Raw genomic sequence first — 21,299 nt, 5'->3', positions numbered from 1 at the left:
TAAATTTCATCTGCCATTTGGACACCCAGTCTTCCAATTTCCTAAGGTCTTCCTGTAACTTTCAGAGTCTGAAGCTCAAACTATCTGTGGTCCAAAAGCAAAACGCCTTAAACAGTGCTAAGTCATCAAATTATATATAATGCAAGCATCAGATCTATGAAAATATGTAACTTAATTCTGAAAATAGTACAAAACACAATAGAAACATAGAAATAGACAGCAGATAAGGGCCACTGCCCATCCAGTCTGCCCACCCTAATGACCCTCCCCTACCTTTACCCTGTGAATAGATCCCACGTGTCGACCCCATTTGGCCTTAAAATCAGGCACGCTGCTGGCCTCAATCACCTGAAGTGGAAGACTATTCCAGCGATCAACCACCCTTTCCGTAAAAAAGAACTTCCTGGTGTCACCTCGCAGTTTCCCGCCCTTGATTTTCCACGGATGGCCTCTTGTTGCCGTGGGACCCTTGAAGAAGATATCTTCCTCTGCCTCAATGCGGCCCGTGAGATACTTGAACAACCCGCTCAAGTCTTAGCCCTCTTCTCCCCTGGCTCGATGGAGGCCTTCGTCCTGTAGTGTCACACTGCTGCGTTAGCGGTACAATAGTAATATCAGATTTGAGCGGATTGTGCTTTTTACTATTTACAGCAATAAGTTCTACATTTTCATAGATCTGACCCCTGAATTCTCTGTTTTGATTTAAAGGCTGTGCACTATTTAAGGCGTTCTTTTTAGGACTACGGACTGAGTAGATCCTCAATAGTATGACCCACTCGGCAGGATGAATATTTCAAGGTCTTTTTCTCCTAATATTTTTTTGTTTTGTTAATATTTTGTACTTTTTGCCTTTCCTACTGTTCAATTTCCTGTGTCGGTTTTTTTTGGAATGCACAAAATTAACCCATTACAGAGGACACTAACTGTCAGGAAGGGCGGACAGTTTCCAACAGTTATTTTCCAGGGTAAATCGGATGTCTGGAAGCCCCCACCCTGGATGTAGTTGTTCCACAATGTGCGTCCTTTTTACTTTCATATTCATGGAGGTGTTCCTGTTAGGCTATTTATTTAGATTTTTTTATCCCGTCCTCCCAGTAGCTCAAAACGGCCTACAAGCAAACATGAGAACATTTGGACAATACAAAACTATACAGCAATTTAAGTAGAAGTTTAGAATGGAGAAGAGAGGGTAGAGGGGAGGAGGGGTTCAAGGGGGGATGAAGAAAAAATATCTGTAGTCTTGCATTTCAAATGTATGTGCACTGTTTTGGCTGGAAATAATACCTGCAGTATAGGGCCGCCAAAAGGCAAAACCAGGCCTGGAACAAACAATCTTAAGGCCCCCACACCCCAGGCACCCCCCCCCCTTCTGCCCCTGCCACATTCTCCCAGACTAGGGTTACCAGATTTTCGGGAACAAAAATCTGGACCCATGGCCCCACCCCCAGGCCTGCCCCATTCTGCCCAGCCACACCCCATTCCACACCCACTCCCAGCCCCGCCCCCTCAACCTGTTTGCTCGTTATGATGGCAATTGTGCATGCACTGGTGTGACACGAGGATGACACGGGCATCTTATTGAAGAAAAAAAAAATGAAACAAACAAAGGAGTGGGGGGAGGGGGCATTTAGGGGGGGGTCTGGCGTAGGGTTACCAGACATGTCCTGGCATCCGGACAGCTTTTCAAAACCCAGCACTTTGTTCAGGCTTTGAAAAGCTTCTAGCAACGAACAACATCGGGATGGCATCCAATCTAAAGGATAATGCAACATCTGCATGTCAAGTAGCCAAGAACTTTGCATCCAACTGCACAGTTTTGAAAATTACACCCTTCGCTGAACTAAACATACAAATAATGAGATTTTTGCTCTCTTATGTGCCAAATAAAACCAAAGCAGTTTCTCAAAGGGTGCGAATGAAACTCTTCTAGACTAGTCATCCTCATGAATCACAGTTGGCCAAAGACGTGTACATGTACCCAGAGCCCAATTTTATTATGTTGTCAGGGCCAGTTCTAGGATGCTGGCTCCTTCTAGGTCTTGCTTTTTTATGGCTTGCAGTGTTTCTGCTAGTTAAGACTGTGTGAGATATCTTTGTAGTGAGCGTGTGTTCTCATCAATTGTATGTCAAAGACAAAATATTGAGGCTCGTTTAACTCAACTTTAGCAAACAAAGCTGAAGCGGAATCTGATCCAACCAGTCCATACATGAGTCACTGCTAAGTGGTGTGACCGTTACTGTGTATCATTAATATATTAAACAAATTGCAAATCTCCAAGGATATTTTTTTTTTATTGTCAACCTGTGTTTACAATATAATTATTCTATTCTATTCTTAAGATTCTTACCCAACCTCACCACTCAAAAAACTGGCCAGAGCAGTTGACAAGAAATGTAAACGACAAACTTGGTATAATTATTAATGAATAGCATCCCAAGATAGTGCAGCCAAACAAATCCATAAAATAAAACACCCAAAAATCATAGCTAACACACATCAGCTATTAAATATCTACATTATGAATAAAAAGTGAACCAAAACAACTTAACGGGATGGAAGAGTGGTAGACCCTGATTGATTTTCAGCATCCTGGGACTCTGGATGTAAGGAGTTACATAAGTGAAACCAGGTGTAAATTCCAGCATGCAAGTTTGGCATGGCTCCACACTTTGATAGCACTGCGCACATTTTAAGGGAATGCCCCTGTCCCGCCCATTCCCCTCCCGTGGCCATGACCCCCTTTCCAGATCCATGAGGAAACAGGCTCTAGTCTACAATAGATGTGTGTGTTTTCACGTGGATCTGCCGTTTGTCCCATTTCGGCACCTTGAATACATCATGGGGTAACCGTATTTGTCGACGGACAAACCCAGATGCATGGCCCCGCCCCATTCCACCCCAGCCCTGCCTTGTGCTGCCTCCAGCTCCGCCCCATTCCAGGGCCTCCAGCATGCGTGGATGCGTGTGGCATCATCCGTGCATGTTTGCTGAAGGCCCTCCAGACACAGCCAGAGCTCAGGGCTTTCCAAAACTGCCGGGTTTTGGAAAGTCCATCCGGGAACCCGGACTGTCCTTAAAAAGAGGACATGTCTGGGTTTACTCAGACATCTGCTAACCCTAATCCATCAAAATGCTTTTCCATGCTGAAATCTGGAAGCATGGATTACACTTAACATATATAGAATTCCCCAGGATATGAGAATTTTTAGGGACACCAATGTAGGCAGCCAGAATAAATTAGAAAACAGAGAATGAACTTTTCCATAAAATGGAGGCACTGCAGCCTGCTTTGTACATTTCTGATATAGTGCTTAGTATGCTATCAGCAGAGGGGTGTGTTTTTTTTTTAGCCAGTGTATGCAGGTCAGGCCTATGTTTAGCATCTCCAGAATAAAAAGCTCTTGTGGCCATCCTAAAATATACTGAAACCCAAAAGCCCTGTATTACATGGAGAAAACAGAGTAAACTATTATATAAGCACTTTGGGGAAGGCAAGGTGTAGGCAGGTCTTATGCGTAGTGGGAGGAGGGGAGTCAGTCCAGCATAGAGCATTTGGGATGTCACTACCCCACCTACCATGCCCCCTCCCAGGCTATGAAATTAATCCAGACTATATACAGTTTTGGCAGGGTTCATTAGAAAAAGGACTATGATCATTATTTTATTTTTTTTGCAGGTCTGATTCTGGAAATAAACCAGCTGCTGTCTCTCATCACCATCCCATAATACGGAATGACAGGATGCTAGGAAAGCAGTGCCCTGACCAGTCAAAATCAACCACAGCCAAGAGACTCGCTGTCTGCAGGTCTCCAAAGGGTGTCATGTTCAGGATATCCACAATGATTATTCATGCAACAACTTTTCTTGAAGGATAACGTCTACCTTGCGATTATCTTGAAAGCCAGACCTGTTTGCAGAAGTACTCCTCTCTCCTGATATACTGACTGATATAGGGCTGTCAATTTTCTAACCACTACTAAACTTGCTCCAGCCGGAGATCTTTCTTTCCAATTACAATATATTAATCCTCTTAGCTCCATCAGTGGCACAGCATTCAAGTGCCTGGGGGCCAAACCTTACCCCCCCCCCCCACTCTCTATGTATCAAAAGTATGAAGTCTCAAAATCATTTGCACTTTCAAGTCCTGCCACATCCCCTCCTCCCTCAGTACTAGCTACCAACACTTTTCAGACTAGGGGACACTCCATGAAGTTACAGGAAAATACTTTTAAAACCAACAGGAGGAAGTCTTTTTTTTTTACTCAGAGAATAGTTAAGCTCTGGAATGGTTTTAAGAAAGGTCTGGACAATTTCCTGGAGGAAAAGTCCATAGCCTGTTATTGAGAGAGACATGGGGGAAGCCACTGTTTGCCCTGGATCGGGAGCATAGAATGTTGCTACTATTTGGGGTTCCGGAATCTTGCTTACTCTGAGATAATGGAATGTTGCTACTCTTTGTGGATCCTGCATGGAATATTGCTACTATTTGGGGTTCCGGAATCTTGCTTACTCTGAGATAATGGAATGTTGCTACTCTTTGTGGATCCTGCATGGAATGTTGCTACTATTTGGGGTTCCGGAATCTTGCTTACTCTGAGATAATGGAATGTTGCCACTCTTTGGGTTTTGGCCAGATACTAGTGGCCTGTATTGGCCACCATGAAAACGGGCTACTGGGCTTGATGGTCTGGGTCTGACCCAGAAAGGCTATTCTTATGTTCTTATGCTGCCAGGGCTCCTTAAGTGCACCCCTCAGACTGGCATCCTCCCCACCCCTCATATGCCACTGCCTAACAGTGGAATATAAACAGAAGAGGACTGGGGAACTACAGGAACCCTACTGGTGGCTTCACAACTCCATCCTTCAAGTCTCACAATAAACATTCATCTGATAGATTTACACTGTTAAGTGTAAGACCCAGGCTCACTTGCACAGCAGCAGCAAACGGAAGGCCAGGTCTGCTTTCAGTATCCTAAGACTGGAGTTCTGCATCCCTCATTTTAAAGTATGTGTCACAGTGATTAGAGTTACAGCTCTGAGTCTGTGAGTTCAAATCCCACGCTGCTCCTTGTGACCCTGGGCATGTCACTTAATCCCCCATTGTCCCAGGTACATTAGAGTGTGAGCCCACCGGGACAAATAGGGAAGAATAACATATAAAATCGCCTTCTTGACTTTTAAAACTCTACAAACAAACTCCCTGGCATTTATGGACAGACTCTTGATCCCTTATGATCCCCCTAGAGCAGTGGTCTCAAACTCGCGGCCCGGGGGCCACATGCCGCCAGGTACTATTTTGAGGCCCTCGGTATGTTTATCATATTCACAAAAGTAAAATAAAACAGTTTCTTGATCATATGTCTCTTTAACTATAAATTACAATATTATTATTAAGACTTAGCCAAAAGGAAAGATTTATAAACTATAAAGAGTTTGACCTCATGCAAAATTGTCATTTCTTTAATAAGACAATAACTATTTTTTTCTGAGGCCCTCCAAGTACCTACAAATCCAAAATGTGGCCCTGCAAAGGGTTGGAGTTTGAGACCACTGCCAAAGGTCCATCAAGCCCAGGATCCTGTTTCCAACATTGGCCAACCCAGGTCACAAGTACCTGGTAGAAACCCAAAGAGTAGCAACATTCCAGAGCTGAGATTGTGATGTCATAATGTCTCATTCCACCAATGCCTAAGAGCCAACCTCATCAATGATGTCACAATGGCTTGATTATTTCTATACTTGGCTCACATAAGAACATAAGAGCTGCCATAGTGGGACAGAGCAAAGGTCAGTGGTCTCAAACTCGAGGCCCGCCAGCTACTATTTTGAGGCCTTTGGTATGTTTATCATAATCACAAAATTAAACTAAAACAGTTTCTTGATCATATGTCTCTTTAGCTATAAATGACAATATTATTATTAAGACTTAGCCAAAAGGAAAGATTTCTAAACTATAAAGAGTTTTACCTCATGCAAAATTGTCATTTCTTTAATAAGACATTAACTATTTTTTTTCTGAGGCCCTCCGATTACCTACAAATCCAAAATGTGTTCCTGCAAAGGGTTTTGAGTTTGAGACCACTGCCCTAGAGCCTTAAGATCAGCCTCCCAGCATCCCCTCAATGTCCCATCTCTGAAGATAATTGGCACTCGTCGCACCCTTATTTTTTCAGTAACCGCCCCTTTGACCTGGAACTCTCTTCCTTTATATTTAAGAGAAGAATGTAACTTGCAGAAATTTAAGAGCGGTTTAAAGTGTTTTCTCTTTAAAGGATGCATATAATTGCTAATGAGTTATCTACCTCCTTTAACAAATTCAAATGTTTTTTATTCCCAAGCCACAAATTTCTTAATCATTTTTTGATTTTATTTCCCTTCTCCTATTGTATTTTCCTTTTATATATTCTTTTTATAAAAATTGTATTTCCGCCCCTTTTCCTATTGTTTCAAAGATTTGAGTTTGTCTGTTTAGTCTTGGTTTGTCCAATATTTTAATATATATATATGTTTTATATTGCAGACACGTCTGTCTTTCTGTAATTTTTAAATTTTGTTTCAACGCTTTGTACTGCTGGATAAGCGTTTAATCAAATACTTTGAATAAAAAATACGTGAATGTAAACTACTTAGGCTATAAGTGGTATATAAATAAATTAAGTAATGGCACTGTCAGGAATGTTGTAATAGTGAGTGTGTTCAGCAAAAGCAGGTTAAGCCCCTAAGTAGATCAAATTGTTATTTTGTAATCTGAATCTAATCTACTGTAGAGAGTGAGCCAGCAAAGCTCTGGTCTGTTTGCTGCAAGCTTTTTAATCAGACACTAGAGCAGTGGTTCCCAAACCCTGTCCTGAAAGGACCACCAGTCCAATCGGGTTTTCAAGATAGCCCTAATGAATATGCATGGAGCAGATTTGCATGCACGTCACTTCCATTATATGCAAATCTCTCACATAAGAACATAAGCAATGCCTCCGCTGGGTCAGACCTGAGGTCCATCGTGCCCAGCAGTCCGCGCACGCGGCAGCCCAACAGGTCCTGGACCTGTGCAGTAATCCTCTATCTATACCCCTCTATTCCCTTTTCCAGCAGGAAGTTGTCCAATCCTTTCTTAAACCCCATTACCGTGCGCTGCCCTATTACGTCCTCTGGAAGCGCATTCCAGGTGTCCACCACACATTGGGTAAAGAAGAACTTCCTAGCATTCGTTTTGAATCTGTCCCCTTTCAACTTTTCCGAATGCCCTCTTGTTCTTTTATTTTTTGAAAGTTTGAAGAATCTGTCCCTCTCTACTCTCTCTAAGCCCTTCATGATCTTGTAAGTTTCTATCATATCCCCCTCTAAGTCTCCTCTTCTCCAGGGAAAAGAGACTCAGATTCTCCAATCTCTCAGCGTATGAAAGGTTTTCCATTCCTTTTATCAGACGCGTCGCTCTCCTCTGAACCCTTTCGAGTAACGCCATATCCTTCTTAAGGTGCGGCGACCAATATTGGACGCAGTACTCCAGATGCGGACGCACCAACGCACGATACAACAGGACAGGGTTGGGAACCTCTGCACTAGAGGATGTCCATTCATTAGTACATTCAGTTCGTTATAGTACATTTATGGTTATGTCTTAATGAATCACCTTTCCTTACTTTACAAAGTGCATGCAAACAGGCCCAGTGTTATGGGGGTGCAAACAGGGTGCTTACCCAGGGCCTCCATGACAGAAGAGGCTCCAAGCCTGCCCAAAACTGAAAGTAGAATGGAAGATGAAGAGGCAGGCACGTCGGTAATTGGTTAAAATCCTTTATTGCAGGGGTTACATACATGATGCCCAACAAGGCCATGTTTCTCCATGTTGGGCTGCTTCAGGGGCGCTATAATTATCTCAAGGTGTGCTTCTAACAATCCACAAAGGAGAGACCTGAGTTATAATGTTACAAGTGCCCTTAAAGAGAGCAAACTTATCATGTGCAGGGGTTAGCTCTATTCAGGTCTCTCCTTTGTGGAATGTGTTAGAAGTGGAGAATGACACGGGGACGGGGACCCGCAAGATGGGGGACAGAGTCTGCAGGGTGGGGGATGGGAACAGAGACTACGGAGACGGGATGGGGATGGGGCAAGGATGGAGATGGAACTTGCAGGTATGGGACGGAGCTAGGATGGGGAAGGAACTTGCAGGGATGGGGGTGGGGACGGGGGACATACTTTGTCCCCATGCCATTCTCTAGTTAGAAGCAAACCTTGAGGCAATTATGGGTGAAACATGGCTGTGTCAGGCACCTTTTATCTGGCCTCTGCAATAAGAGATTTTAACCAATTACCGTGTCTGCTTCTTCATCTCCCATTCTTCTGGGACTAGCAGACCGCTTGCCCATTTGTTTTTTTGGGGACCTTCAAAACTGCCGACAGGTTTTAGGGCTTCCTTGCAAATTTCTGTCCGGGCCCCATCAGCCCTGCATGCAAAATCAATTTAAAGAGCATTAATGCATGAATTAATGCACATGCACTTGATTTCTGCATGCTAGAGAGTTTTGATGTTAATAAAACTATTTTAAACACACATCAGAACATGAAATAAACTGAAAACAAGAATCCAAATAAAACCAGGAGAAAAGAACCGAAGCTGAACAGAAACTTTAGCCACACACATCACTATCAATTTCAATTTATCCAGTTCCTCAGATCTCGTTAAACAGAGGTAGGAAAAAGATGTCCTCTGAAGGATACTTATGCCTTTTTGACATGTCTGGATACAGCCTTACCTACTGATCAACCATTTTGCCGGGTTTTAGAAATCCCTCTGGGTACTCAGATAGTCCTCTAAAAAGATAGATTGTGGACTTAAGGCCCTCTTTTACTAAGGTGCGCTAATTGATTTAGCGCGCGTTAAAACACTAACGCGTGCATGAGTCTATGGACGCGTTAGCGTTAAACGTGCACTAATTTCATTAGCGCGCGCTAATCGGTTAGCGCACCTTAGTAAAAGAGGGGAGGTAAGTCTTTTCAGAGCTCAATAGCAATAAAGACTACATGCTCAAGATCCACCCACAATCTACCCATAACCATGACCACTTTCTGGTGGGCACCTTGGTCTAGGCACCTACATGAAATTTGTAGGCGCCATCCAAGTTAGGTGTCTACCAACCAATTAATATTAATTTAAGCTAATTATTAAGCCAATTAAGCTTATCAGTGCAGATTAAGCTTTTTAAATAATTAGGTTAGGCACCTAGATTGGCTCGGTGCACCGATCTAGACACCGTACTTTAGGCATCTTTTATAGAATTTGGACCTTAATGGAGGGGGGGGTAAATAATAATGAACTGTGGGCAGCATATGTGCTGGCTATTAAGGGTCTGATATTCAAAGCCTTTGAACTGGGTAGGAGAGACTCCTGCCCAGTTAAATGCCACTCAGCACCCTGGCCACCAATAATCAGCAGCAGTTCTTATGTTCGTTTTTTTTGTTTCATTGTAACCTACCAATTCCTTCCTCTCCTGATGTTTCTATGGTTGTCTTACAGCTCTCCAAATTTCATATTTTGTCTGGGGGGGCTTTTTTCCTTACCCCATTTTATTTTTGTTATTTTGTTCCATTTTTTTTTAATTTATTTATAATTTTCCAAATTAATTTCCAAGTATACAACACTTGTACAGAAAGTTAGATTAAGACAATATAACTTAAATCAAATCAAGCAAAAAAAACAAACAAACAAACAAAAAAACAGGAAACTAATTCTTTCTTAATCTGTCTCAAGTCCTCAAATAATCAATCAAGAGATCCAAGATTAAGGGCTCCTTTTATCAAGCCACGCTAGCGGGGTTAACACGTACGACTTTTCATCACGCGTTAACCCCCGCGCTGGCCAAAAACTACCGCCTGCTCAAGAGGAGGCGGTAGTGGCCAGCGCGTCCCGCGGTTTAGCGCGCGCTATTTACACGCGTTAAACCGCTAGCGCAGCTTGATAAAAGGAGCCCTAAATCCGAGTGATTTCAAAGAACAAAAATTAACAAATATTTATAAGAAAGCTGCAGATTGCTGTTGGAAGAGAGTTATTTTTTCCTTACCCCATTTTATTTTTGTTATTTCAATCCATTTTTTAAAAATTCATTTTACATTTTATTGTAAACCGCTTAGATTTACCTTGGTTTTATTATTTGCGGTACATTAAATAAATTTAACTTGAACTGAACCGGACAGTGCTGCTCAATATTAGCTTGATCTAGTGAATTTACCCATTTTAGACTTAGGCTAACCCATAATTCTCACAACTTTGGCCCTCACAACTTTGGCCCAAGGTGCGCTAACTGATTAGCAGGCGCTAATTCGATTAGCGCACCTGAGTAAAAGAGGGGGTTTGTTATGGCTGATGTGAATATCCAAGCCTCATCAGCTGGAGAGGATAACCAGTGGCAAGAACAGTCCCCCTTTCCTACTTGCGCAAGCCAGCGACACTGTATACATATCGCAGTCGGCTGGGCCTCGCCCTGCCTCAAACACCCAGTTTACCCAGTGGCCCACCCAAAATTTGAGGTCTGGCCATGTCTCTGTTCTGACCTCCATGGCACTGTTCAGTTAGTGCTGGGGCAGTCTTTGGGCAGAGCCAGTATTAACCGGTTACCAACAATATTTGGTCTGCTAACCAATTAAGCAAGAGACTAGAATTAGGAGAGAAACTAACTTTATCTACCAAGCCACAGGGTTTGAATATCAGTCAGTATGTGGTTAGCTTCTGAGTGGCCATTGTGACCCAGGTATTCAATGCCAACACTCGGATATGTGGTAAAATCAGTTAGCTTAGCGGGGTTTAAAAAAGGTTTGGCTATTTTCCTAAAAAGAAGTCCATAGGCCATTATTGAGATGGGTTGGAGAAATCCACTGCTTATTGCTAAGTAAGCAGCATAAAATCTGTTTTGCTACTTAGGATCTAGCTAGGTACTTGGGGAAGAGGCGGGAGAGGGACGCCACTGCCCCGGGCACCGCTCACCCCTGCTACGCCACTGCCTCACAGTCCCTCTGATTCTATATATGGCATAAAAATTTCACACAATTTGAAGAACAGGCCAATTAGCACCAATAATTGCATGCTATCAATTATTCACAGACAATGCAATTCAGCCCAACGGGTCCCATTTCGCCAATGTTATTGGCTTCCTCTAAAGTTTTTTTTAAATATGCTTAGCTATAATGTTGCTGCCGTCGGGCTGTATCTATATATTTATATTTATGTAAACCTGACAAAAAGTTTATTTATGAAAAAGATGATAAAAAGTTCACTAATAATAAAAGTTCAGCACTTGAGAGGTTTTTGACCTATAAAAGAGAACCTGACCTGCTAAAGCTATCTGAATTTCTAATCAAAAAAGCGCAGGCTTCCGAGATCTTTTCTTTTCACAATACAGCACTTGAGTTGTGTTACTGAAACCTGTTTTTGTCTTGTGCATACACCACTAGAGGTTTCTTCAATTACGTTTGCAGTAGTGCTATCAATTATTGGCATTAATAATAATAATAACAGTTTACCGTATTTTCTCGCATATAACGCGCGCGTTATACGTGGTTTTTACGTACCACGCATACCCTCGCACGTTATACGCCAGGGGGGTCGCGGGTCGGCTGGGGGGGCGGTCGGAGGTTCTTGGGGGGGCGGTCGTTGGGAGGGGGGTTTGCGTCGAGGGCAGGAGGGCCTGGGATCCCTCCTGCCCATAATGTAGTGCGGGGTGGGGGTAGGGGGTCGCGTGGCCAGGAGGGTTTGGGCTCCCTCCTGGCCCGAACAACTAGCGGGGGGGGGGGGGGGTCACCAGGGCCAGGAGGACTTGGGCTCCCTCCTGGCCCGATATTGTCGGGGAGTTGGGGAGTCGGCGGGGCAAGAGGGCTTGGGCTCCCTTTTGCCCCGGTCATGTCGGGGAGTCGGGGGGGCAAGAGGGCTTGAGCTCCCTCTTGCCCCGATCGTGTCGGAGGTGCCGCGGTTGGCTAGGGCAAGAGGGCTTGAGCTCCCTCTTGCCCCGATCGTGTCGGGTGTGCCGCGGTTAGCTGGGGCAAGAGGGCTTGAGCTCCCTCTTGCCCCGATCGTGTCAGGGAGTCGGGGGGGGCAAGAGGGCTTGAGCTCCCTCTTGCCCCGATCATGTCGGGGGTGCCGCGGTTGGCTGGGGCAAGAGGGCTTGAGCTCCCTCTTACCCCGATCGTGTCGGGGGTGCCGCGGTTGGCTGGGGCAAGAGGGCTTGAGCTCCCTCTTGCCCAGATCGTGTCGGGGAGTAGGGACCGCCAAGAGGAAGCAGCAGGACACCGGTAGGAGCTTCTACATGATGGGGGGGGTCAGGAGCCTGTGGGGGTGCGAGCAGTCCTTCAGGGTGGGGGTGCGGGTGGGAGTGCGTGCGAGCGGTCCTTCGGGGTGCGGGTGCGAGCGGTCCTGCGAGGGGGGGGGGAATCGGACGTCGGGGGGGGGCATCAGGCTTTCAGGGTGGGGACAGGACTTCAAGGGGGAGAGGAGAGTCGGGGCGGGCGAAAGGAGAGTCGGGGTGGCCAGAGGAGAGTCGGGCAGCATGCGCGGTATACGGGTGTGCACGGTATATAAAAATTTCTGTACATAGATTTGTGTTTTTCGTGCGCTATACCCGTGTGCGCGTTTTACACAGGTGCGCGTTATCTACGTGAAAATACGGTATATACCGCAGGACCATGAAGTTCTATGTAGTTTACAAAGATTAAAAGATGATACAAATTGATTGAACTTAACAGGATGGAAGCTAGAGATTAACAATTCAAGGGATCCGTTATTGAGGAGAAAGAGTAGTACGAGTTAGCTGCCTAGATATTTCAGGAACAGATATGTGTTTAGGCGTTTCCTGAATTCCCCATAAGTAGTAGGCGTAAGTAATTGTTCTAGATCTTTACCCCATATTGCTGCCTGATGTGAGAAAAGGTATTGATGATGTCTTTTGAGTTTGCATCCTCTAACTCAGTGGTCTCAAACATGCGGCCCGGGGGCCACATGCGGCCTGCCAGGTACTATTTTGAGGCCCTCAGTATGTTTATCATAATCACAAAAAGTAAAATCAAACAGTTTCTTGATCACATGTCTCTTTAGCTATAAATTACAATATTATTATTAAGACTTAGCCAAAAGGAAAGATTTATAAACTATATTTTACCTCATGCAAATTTGTCATTTCTTTAATAAGGCATTAACTATTTTTTCTGAGGCCCTCCAAGTATCTACAAATCCAAAATGTGGCCCTGCAAAGGATTTGAGTTTGAGACCACTGATCTAACTGGAGGATATGGCGTTACTCGAGAGGGTTCAGAGGAGAGCGACACGTTTGATAAAAGGGATCGAAAACCTCTCATACGCTGAGAGATTGGAGAAACTGGGTCTCTTTTCCCTGGAGAAGAGGAGACTTAGAGGGGATATGATAGAGACTTATAAGATTCTTCAAACTTTCGAAAAATAAAAGAACAAGAGGACACTTGGAAAAGTTGAAAGGGGACAGATTTAAAACGAATGCTAGGAAGTTCTTCTTTACCCAACGAGTGGTGGACACCTGGAATGCGCTTCCAGAGGGCGTAATAGGGCAGAGTACAGTACAGGGGTTTAAGAAAGGATTGGACAATTTCCTGCTGGAAAAGGGGATAGAGGGGTATAAATAGAGGATTACTGCACAGGTCCTGGACCTGTTGGGCCGCCGCATGAGCGGACTGCTGGGCATGATGGACCTCAGTTCTGACCCAGCAGAGGCATTGCTTATGTTCTTATGAGCTTCTCTTATGTCTGTTGGATGAGAAGGAGAAAAGGTCAGTTATGTATTTAGGGGCTAGACCATGTATTTAGGGGCTAGACCATATAGTACTTTATAGCAGAAACAGGCAAACTTAAACTTTACACGTGCCTCCATCGGCAGCCAATGCAGCTGTCGGTAGTAAGGTGTCACATGATCAAACTTCTTCAGCCCGAAAATCAGTTTGACCGCTGCATTTTGCACTAATTGTAATCGTCGCATATTCGTTTGGGAAATTGCTAAAAAGGCGATGTTACAGTAGTCAAGTTGACTCAGTACGAGGGATTGTACCAGGATTCCCTCGTAAATGCATCTCACGGCTGACCCAGAAGTGAGGAAAGACTTCTGGGTCAGCCGCAAGCTGCGTGGCTTTGCGAAGTGCGGCTGGAAGGAGACAGCCTGCCAGAGGAGGTAAATACCTGCGAAAGGCACAAATTTCGTAAGCTGAATGGTGGGAAAGATGACGAGGGGCACATTGGGACACCAGTCAGTCACTGTTTTTATTCAATGCCTTATGTTTGTCTGTATTTGATGTATTAGTCATTTTAATGTTTCCCCACCATATTTTATCTTTGTAAAACCGCCTTGAATTCTGATAAGGTGGTACTGTATATCAAATTTTAATAAACTTGAAACTTGAACTTGAAAGGGAGGAAGAGGGTCGTGTTGGGACACAGAAGGCAGGAAGGGAGCACAAACTTCGGACAAAGGAGGGAAGGAAGGAGGGATGGAACATGAACTTGGGACACAGAATGGAGGGAGAGAGGGGAGCAGGAACTTGAGACATAGGATGGAAGAATGGAGGGAGCGAGGGAAAGAGACGCTGAGGTGGGGGAATAGTAATGGAGAATTGTTGGACATTGGTGCCCGAGAGGGAAAGAGAGATGGAGCACATGGGGAAATGAAGAAAAGCAGTGATTTGTTGGACATAGGGAGGGAGAGAGAGAGATATTGGATATGGTGGTGGGAGAGGCGTGAGGTACAGATGCATGAGGAAGAGAGAGATGAGAGGGAGAAATATTGGATGTGGTGGAGAGGGAACAGAAGAACTGATGTAGAGCAAAAGTAAGTGTAAACCTATCTTTTCTTTCTATCTAAATTACAGTACTTTATTTTGAAGACTGTTTCATTAATGTTTAATGTTTTTTAATACTGTACAGGATCCTAGTTACATACAAATTCAACTTAAGAATGGTTTAAAAAAATGGAACTCGTTCTTAACCCGGGCACTGCCTGTAAGCGGTTTACAATCAGGTTCTCAAGCATTTTCCCTATCTGTCCCGATGGACTCAAAGTCTATCTAACTCATATGACTATACCGCTTTTTACAAGAAGCAGCAAAGCGGTTTACAAACCACAAAATATAAAGAAAAGGAAAACAACTGCAAATTATAAATTGGAGAGCAATAGCTTCAAAGGAAACAAAGATAAGTAATGTAAACAAAGATTGAAGAATTCCTTCATCAATTTTCCTTTGTTTTAAAATGAAATAGATTATTCTAGAGCTTGGCATTTAATACTATTTCTTGGAATCTGCCATTGTACAAGGCAAAAGCCACCACTTAAAAACAGATTTTCTGAAGACTCCACCCAAAAGGGGCACCATGAGTTTCTTCATTTTTAATAATTCTATGCATATACTTTGGGGGGGGGGGGGGAGTAGAAAGGGTGCAAGACCCAGGAAGGAGGATTTTTTTGCTGGTGGTGGCATAGCATAATGAGCCACTCACCGCTGCACACTCCTCAAGTGGCCCACACTAGGCTCCACCAGACAGTGGCTTAGCGAGGCTGAGAGGTGCCCCTCCCCCACCCTCTTCTCCCTCCCCCCCAATTCCACACGCTCCTTCCCTGCTCCCTCCTGCCACGCACACTGTTTCCTTTGCTCAGGATCTCTAGCGTTCCTGGCGCCAGCAGCAACTCCCAAGTCGCCAGTCAATAAGCCGCTCAGCACCGAGCAGGAGCGCCAAAGCCTGACAAGGGAGTGAGGGAAGGTGGCTGGGGCAGTGCAAATTTTTGGGGCGGTCACGGCCCCTGTGGCCTCCCCCCCCCCCATTCCGACGCCTATGAATCTGCCTATAGATAAAATAGACAGGCTAAGCAAAAATCCCTCCCAGACCCACTTCCCATCAGTTCTTAAAACATTTTAAGCTTGGGAGTATTGCATAAAAGTTGTTTCCACACTGGCACTTGCAGTATGCCCTTTGCCTCGTTAACTCCTGCATTGTTTCAGAAAGCCGCCATTCATTAGCAAAATGCCAGTGTGGGCTGCGCTTGCTTTCAGTAAATGCAAGAGACATTCCTACACCACGCCCAAGGTATTCTCTGCAAATCAATGGGATACATTGTACGGCTTTAGATCTTTATGGCCCATTTCTGCTAAATCATCAATACAGCAGACCCTCAATATTCGTGGGGATTAGGGGCAGAGCTACGACGACACTACAACGGGAACTCACGGCAGCCATTTTGATGACGGCTCTGCACGGGGCAGGAGCACAGGAAGATCGCTCCTGTCCCGTATCGCCGCTAGACCACCAGGTAAGGTCGTGGGGGGGGGGGGATATCCGGGGCAGAATTTCTGAATTAAAAATTCAAGGGCCAAAAAAAATCTTGAACAACCAAATTTGCGATTGGGGAAACTGTGAATTGGGAGGGGGAGAGCTGAACTAGCCACCTCTCTTTTCTAGGAAAAAAAAGTAGATGTTGCCTAAAAACTTGTTCATCAGCCTGAATGAATATTTCCGAATAAAACTTTTGTTTGAGAGGTTGTTTGTTTTTTTTTTTTAATTCAAGTGGCTCGTTTAGGGCCTGCCTTTTTTCCCATGATTTTGGAATCTCTGACATCATTTTAGACGCCGCTTGAGGAATTATTTTTATGGTAAATTTTTGACTGTACAGCCTATTTTTATTTAAAGTCATTTATGATTTGTAGTTCACTGGTGTTGTCCGGTTTTCTTGTCCTGTAAACTACACTAGACTGTGAGGCCTTTGTGGTGTACCCATAAATTATTATGTTATGTTATGCTATTCGGTAAAGGTTGCCCCAAATTAGATACTGGGATGATGTGCACTGAGTGCGAATTCTACAAAGGCAGTTCTAGCTTATTGTGCAAGTTTGCACCTAACTTTGACCACCAGCACTTATTAGGCAAAAGCTAGTATAAAGGCTCATTCCCGATACTGTCAGCAGTGGTTTAGTGAGGGTTAAGAGGTGCCTGGGACAAGGGTGCTTCTTACCTGCCCCCATACCACACTCGTGCCCTCCCCTTCCGCCTTGTACCTCATTAAATCTTCGCCAGCCCAAGCAGCTTCTCTGGTCTGCCGCTCGCGCAGACGTTGGCTTTTCCTCTGTATTTTACTGTTGCAAAAGCCCCGAAGAGCTGTTTCCCACTCAATTATATAGTGTTGTATTCACCCCCAGGAGGCAAACAATTATATTTCACTCTGTTTTCATGTGTTTTCCTGGGGGGAGGGGGGCCGTAACCTCTCATATTCTTTGAAGCCCAATTGGTGAGTGGTTTCAACAGAAGGTATCAAGTCCTGGTAAGATCTTAAGTTAACTTAGGTGGGCCCAAGGTAGTGCAGATTTTGACATCACCTACAGCTCTTCTCTCATTGGTTCTACAGCTCTTCTCTCATTGGTTCTACAACTCTTCTCTCATTGGTTCTACAACTCTTCTCTCATTGGTTCTACAGCTCTTCTCTCATTGGTTCTACAGCTCTTCTCTCATTGGTTCTACAACTCTTCTCTCATTGGTTATGCTGCTGCTGCTGCCACTGACTGGTTGGGCCTGACTCCGAAGTGGAGGGATAATGGCTCACCCAGACTCACCCAAGGCTCTGCCCCAGTGAGGATGGCTGTAGAGTCCAAAGGGAGTAGACTCAAAATTATTGGTGCTTCCCTATGCCCAAGAGGATATATTTGGGGGGGGGGGGCACCTATATTGTGCAAAATCAGCACAAAGATATTTTTCCCATGTTCTGTCCCTCCAAAAATGGTCACAATAAGTTAACAAAACAATTAAATTTGAAACTGGGAGATAGACAATTTTTAGCAACATGGACAAACTGGAATAAAGGGAAGGAGGGTTGGAACAAGAATTGATAGAGAAAAAGAACATTTATGAGAAGAACAAAAGGAAGGGAAACTAAAGATAAAAAAACCTTTCCAGAAACTGGATCGCCCTTAAAAGGGCAGTTTACATGTCAAAATGCATCGAGAAATAAGAATGTCTAACTTTATTTTAAAATTGGCAAGACTAGTTGTTTTGCATAAGTGGTTTGGAATACTGTTCCAAAGCGAAGGGGCGCTAACAGAGAAAATTGTAGTCCTCATTGTATTGATATACTTCAACGAGGGAATAGTTAAAAGGTTATGGGCTGCAGATCTTAAAGTCCTAGCTTGGTTGTATGGAATAAGTAAATTGTCAGCAAGTACAAGTGGCTTTATTTGTTCCATCCTGTCTGGCTGATAATATGAGGAGGAGTTATTGCATGACTTCACTATCACTATGGGGTCCTTTTATTAAGACGCGCTGATTTAGAGCGCGCTACAGATTAGCGTGCACTAAATCAGTTAGTGCGCCTTAATAAAAAAAGGACCCTATATTTTTATACCACATTAGATATTTGTTAAAATTATTTTCACTTATCAAGCACACAAATTGTAATCCCGATGATGGTGTGCGGCTGAAATGTGAGTGATTTCTCATCCACAAAAAGCCCTGGTTTGGTAAAGCATAACCAGCCAACATGGCTTCAGAAGGGGGAGATCGTGCCTAACTAACTTATTGCACTTCTTCGAAGGAATTAACAAACGGAGACCCCATAGACATCATATACCTAGATTTTCAAAAAGCCTTTGACAAGGTGCCTCATGAACGTCTACTCCGGAAACTGAAGAACCATGGGGTGGAAGGAGACGTACATAGATGGATCAGAAACTGGTTGGCGGGTAGGAAACAGAGGGTAAGGGTGAAGGGCCACTACTCGGACTGGAGAAGGGTCACGAGCAGTGCTCCCTCTAAGCGGGCGGGTGTTGTGAGCAAAATGTTTTTCGCTGTGCGCTAAAAATATCGGGCGCCAGCGCCAACTCGCCCGATTCTCCTCTCGCCGCCCTGCCATCTCCGTACGCCGTGCGCTGTGACGTGAAACTTGTGCGCTGCGATGCAATATTTTATGCGCCAGCGCACGCCAGCGCAGCTTAGAGGGAACACTGGCTCACGAGTGGTGTTCCGCAGGGCTCGGTGCTCGGGCCGCTGCTATTTAATATATTCATAAATGATCTGGAAACAGGGACGAAGTGCGAGATAATAAAATTTGTGCACGAAACCAAACTATTTAGTAGAGCTCGGACTAAAGAGGATTGCGAAGAATTGCAAAGGGACTTGAACAAACTAGGAGAATGGGCGACGAGATGGCAGATGAAGTTCAACATTGAGAAATGCATGTGGGTAGCAGGAACCCGAGGTACAACTATACGATGGGAGGGATGCTACTGAATGAGAGTACCCAAGAAAGGGACTTGGGGGTAATGGTGAACATGACAATGAAGCCGATGGCACAGTGTGCAGTGGCCGCTAAGAGAGCAAATAGAATGCTAAGTATAATCAAGAAGGGTATTACAACCAGAACGAAAGAAGTTATCCTGTCGTTATATCGGGCGAAGGTGCGCCCGCACCTGGAATACTGCGTCCAGTATTGGTCGTCGTACCTTAAGAAGGATATGGCGTTACTCGAGAGGGTTCAGAGGAGAGCGACATGTCTGATAAAAGGGATGGAAAACCTTTCATACGCGGAGAGATTGGAGAAACTGGGTCTCTATTCCCTGAAGAAGAGGAGACTTAGAGGGGATATAATAGTGACTTACAAGATCATGAAGGGCATAAGAGAGTAGAGAGGGACAGATTCTTCAAACTTTCAAAAAATAAAAGAACAAGAGAGCATTCGGAAAAGTTGAAAGGGGACAGATTCAAAACAAATGCTAGGAAGTTCTTTTTTACCCAACATGTGGTGGACACCTGGAATGCGCTTCCAGAGGACGTAATAGGGCAGAGTACGGTACTGGGGTTTAAGAAAGGATTGGACAATTTCCTGCTGGAAAAAGGGATAGAAAGGTATAGATAGAGAATTACTGCACAAGTCCTGGTCCTGTTGGGCCGCTGCGTGAGCGGACTGCTGGGCACTATGGACCTCAGGTCTGACCCAGCGGAGGCATTTCTTATGTTCTTATTTGAACTTGGCTTCTCAGAGCTTACTACCTCACACTGAGGATACACTACACAATTTAAAATGTATTATCATATCACTGTGGTTTCTGCAACTCTCCTCCTCTTTGTTGATATTGGTAATTGTTGCATATTTTGTGTGACTTTTAAGGATCTCCTAAGCAGCAGACTGCCTCTTTTGCCTTCCATGTTATCCACAAGAGTTGCCCCCTGCCCTCCAGACCCAGTTAGAAATGTGTTTCCCTTTAAACCTCCCTGCAAGAGCTTCATGACTTGGATGGCCCCATAGTTCCAGGTCAAGGAGGAAAAGGAAAAATTCTCCCAGTGGACTATGGAGACACCCCCTTCATGCCGTGGGGATACAATCCGGACCGGGTCAGTTTATTCCACTTTGACGCAGCGCCTTTTTGCGCACTGTCTCAATGAATCCTCAGTAGAACATTCGCATTCTTCAAATCCTGAAGCTCCTAAAGTCTCTATAGTTCTATCGCACTGTTCTTCGCCTCCTTCATGAAATCCTCTCTCTTCCCTACCTTCTATCCTCTTCCTTCCTCATCTTTCAATTTCTGATAAAATGTTGTAAATCTGCATGTCAATGCGGATCCTAATTTAATTGATGTGAACCGCCTAGAACTCGCTGGGTATGGCGGTATACAAAAATAAAATTATTATTATTATTATAACACCCTGAAAGTCCCTGCCAGGAGATATGAACTAGAACAAGCATGAAGCAGATCAAGCACCGATTCCAGGAACCTTCACTGTGGTGGCGTTTTCCTTTAATAGTCAACTCTCATTACTGGGAAATATATCTTGGGAAGCAGCCTCGGCGCTAAGTCTGAATGACAAGGCTAGAGCTCAGACTCTTGAACACAGCCAGAGAAATCTGGGGAAAAAAATTTAAACACAAGGCCTTCAGACCTACATAGAACAGGATGGATAATGTAATATTACTCCATGCCAGTCCCTGAAAATGCCCTAGAGCTAGAGTTACTTTATAATTTGCAAGTGAAGACAAGCAAGCTCCTAAATCCACACTGAAATGCCAAAAATCTAACAGAGCACTTCAACAAGGGTAAAAAAAAAAAAAAAAAAGAACGTGACTGTTCGTTCAGTTTGCATTTTTCTGCTATCCTAGAGACATCGAAGAGAAGACCCGGTAAAGGAGAAACAAAAGCAGAGACAGCCTCTGAAAGAGGAAAGGAAGTGCTGGCGGTTGGATTGAGCTCCTTCGGATACCTGCTGGAACGATTATTTGGCTGAACAGTTTGGATGCCTGGTAGATCAAACAAGAGTGGGGTGGACAG

General features: G+C 44.4%; 1 protein-coding gene across 2 annotated transcripts in view; it reads right to left on the bottom strand.

The window, feature by feature from the left end:
- Window positions 1–21,299, bottom strand: part of PMP22 (peripheral myelin protein 22) — a 52,866-nt gene that overhangs the window by 18,207 nt on the left and 13,360 nt on the right. The window lies entirely within an intron of this gene.

The sequence above is a fragment of the Geotrypetes seraphini genome, chromosome 10 (genome assembly GCF_902459505.1).
Source record: "Geotrypetes seraphini chromosome 10, aGeoSer1.1, whole genome shotgun sequence".
In the NCBI taxonomy this organism is placed as follows: Eukaryota; Metazoa; Chordata; class Amphibia; order Gymnophiona; family Dermophiidae; genus Geotrypetes; species Geotrypetes seraphini.
This window is presented reverse-complemented; position numbering and strand designations above follow the sequence as displayed.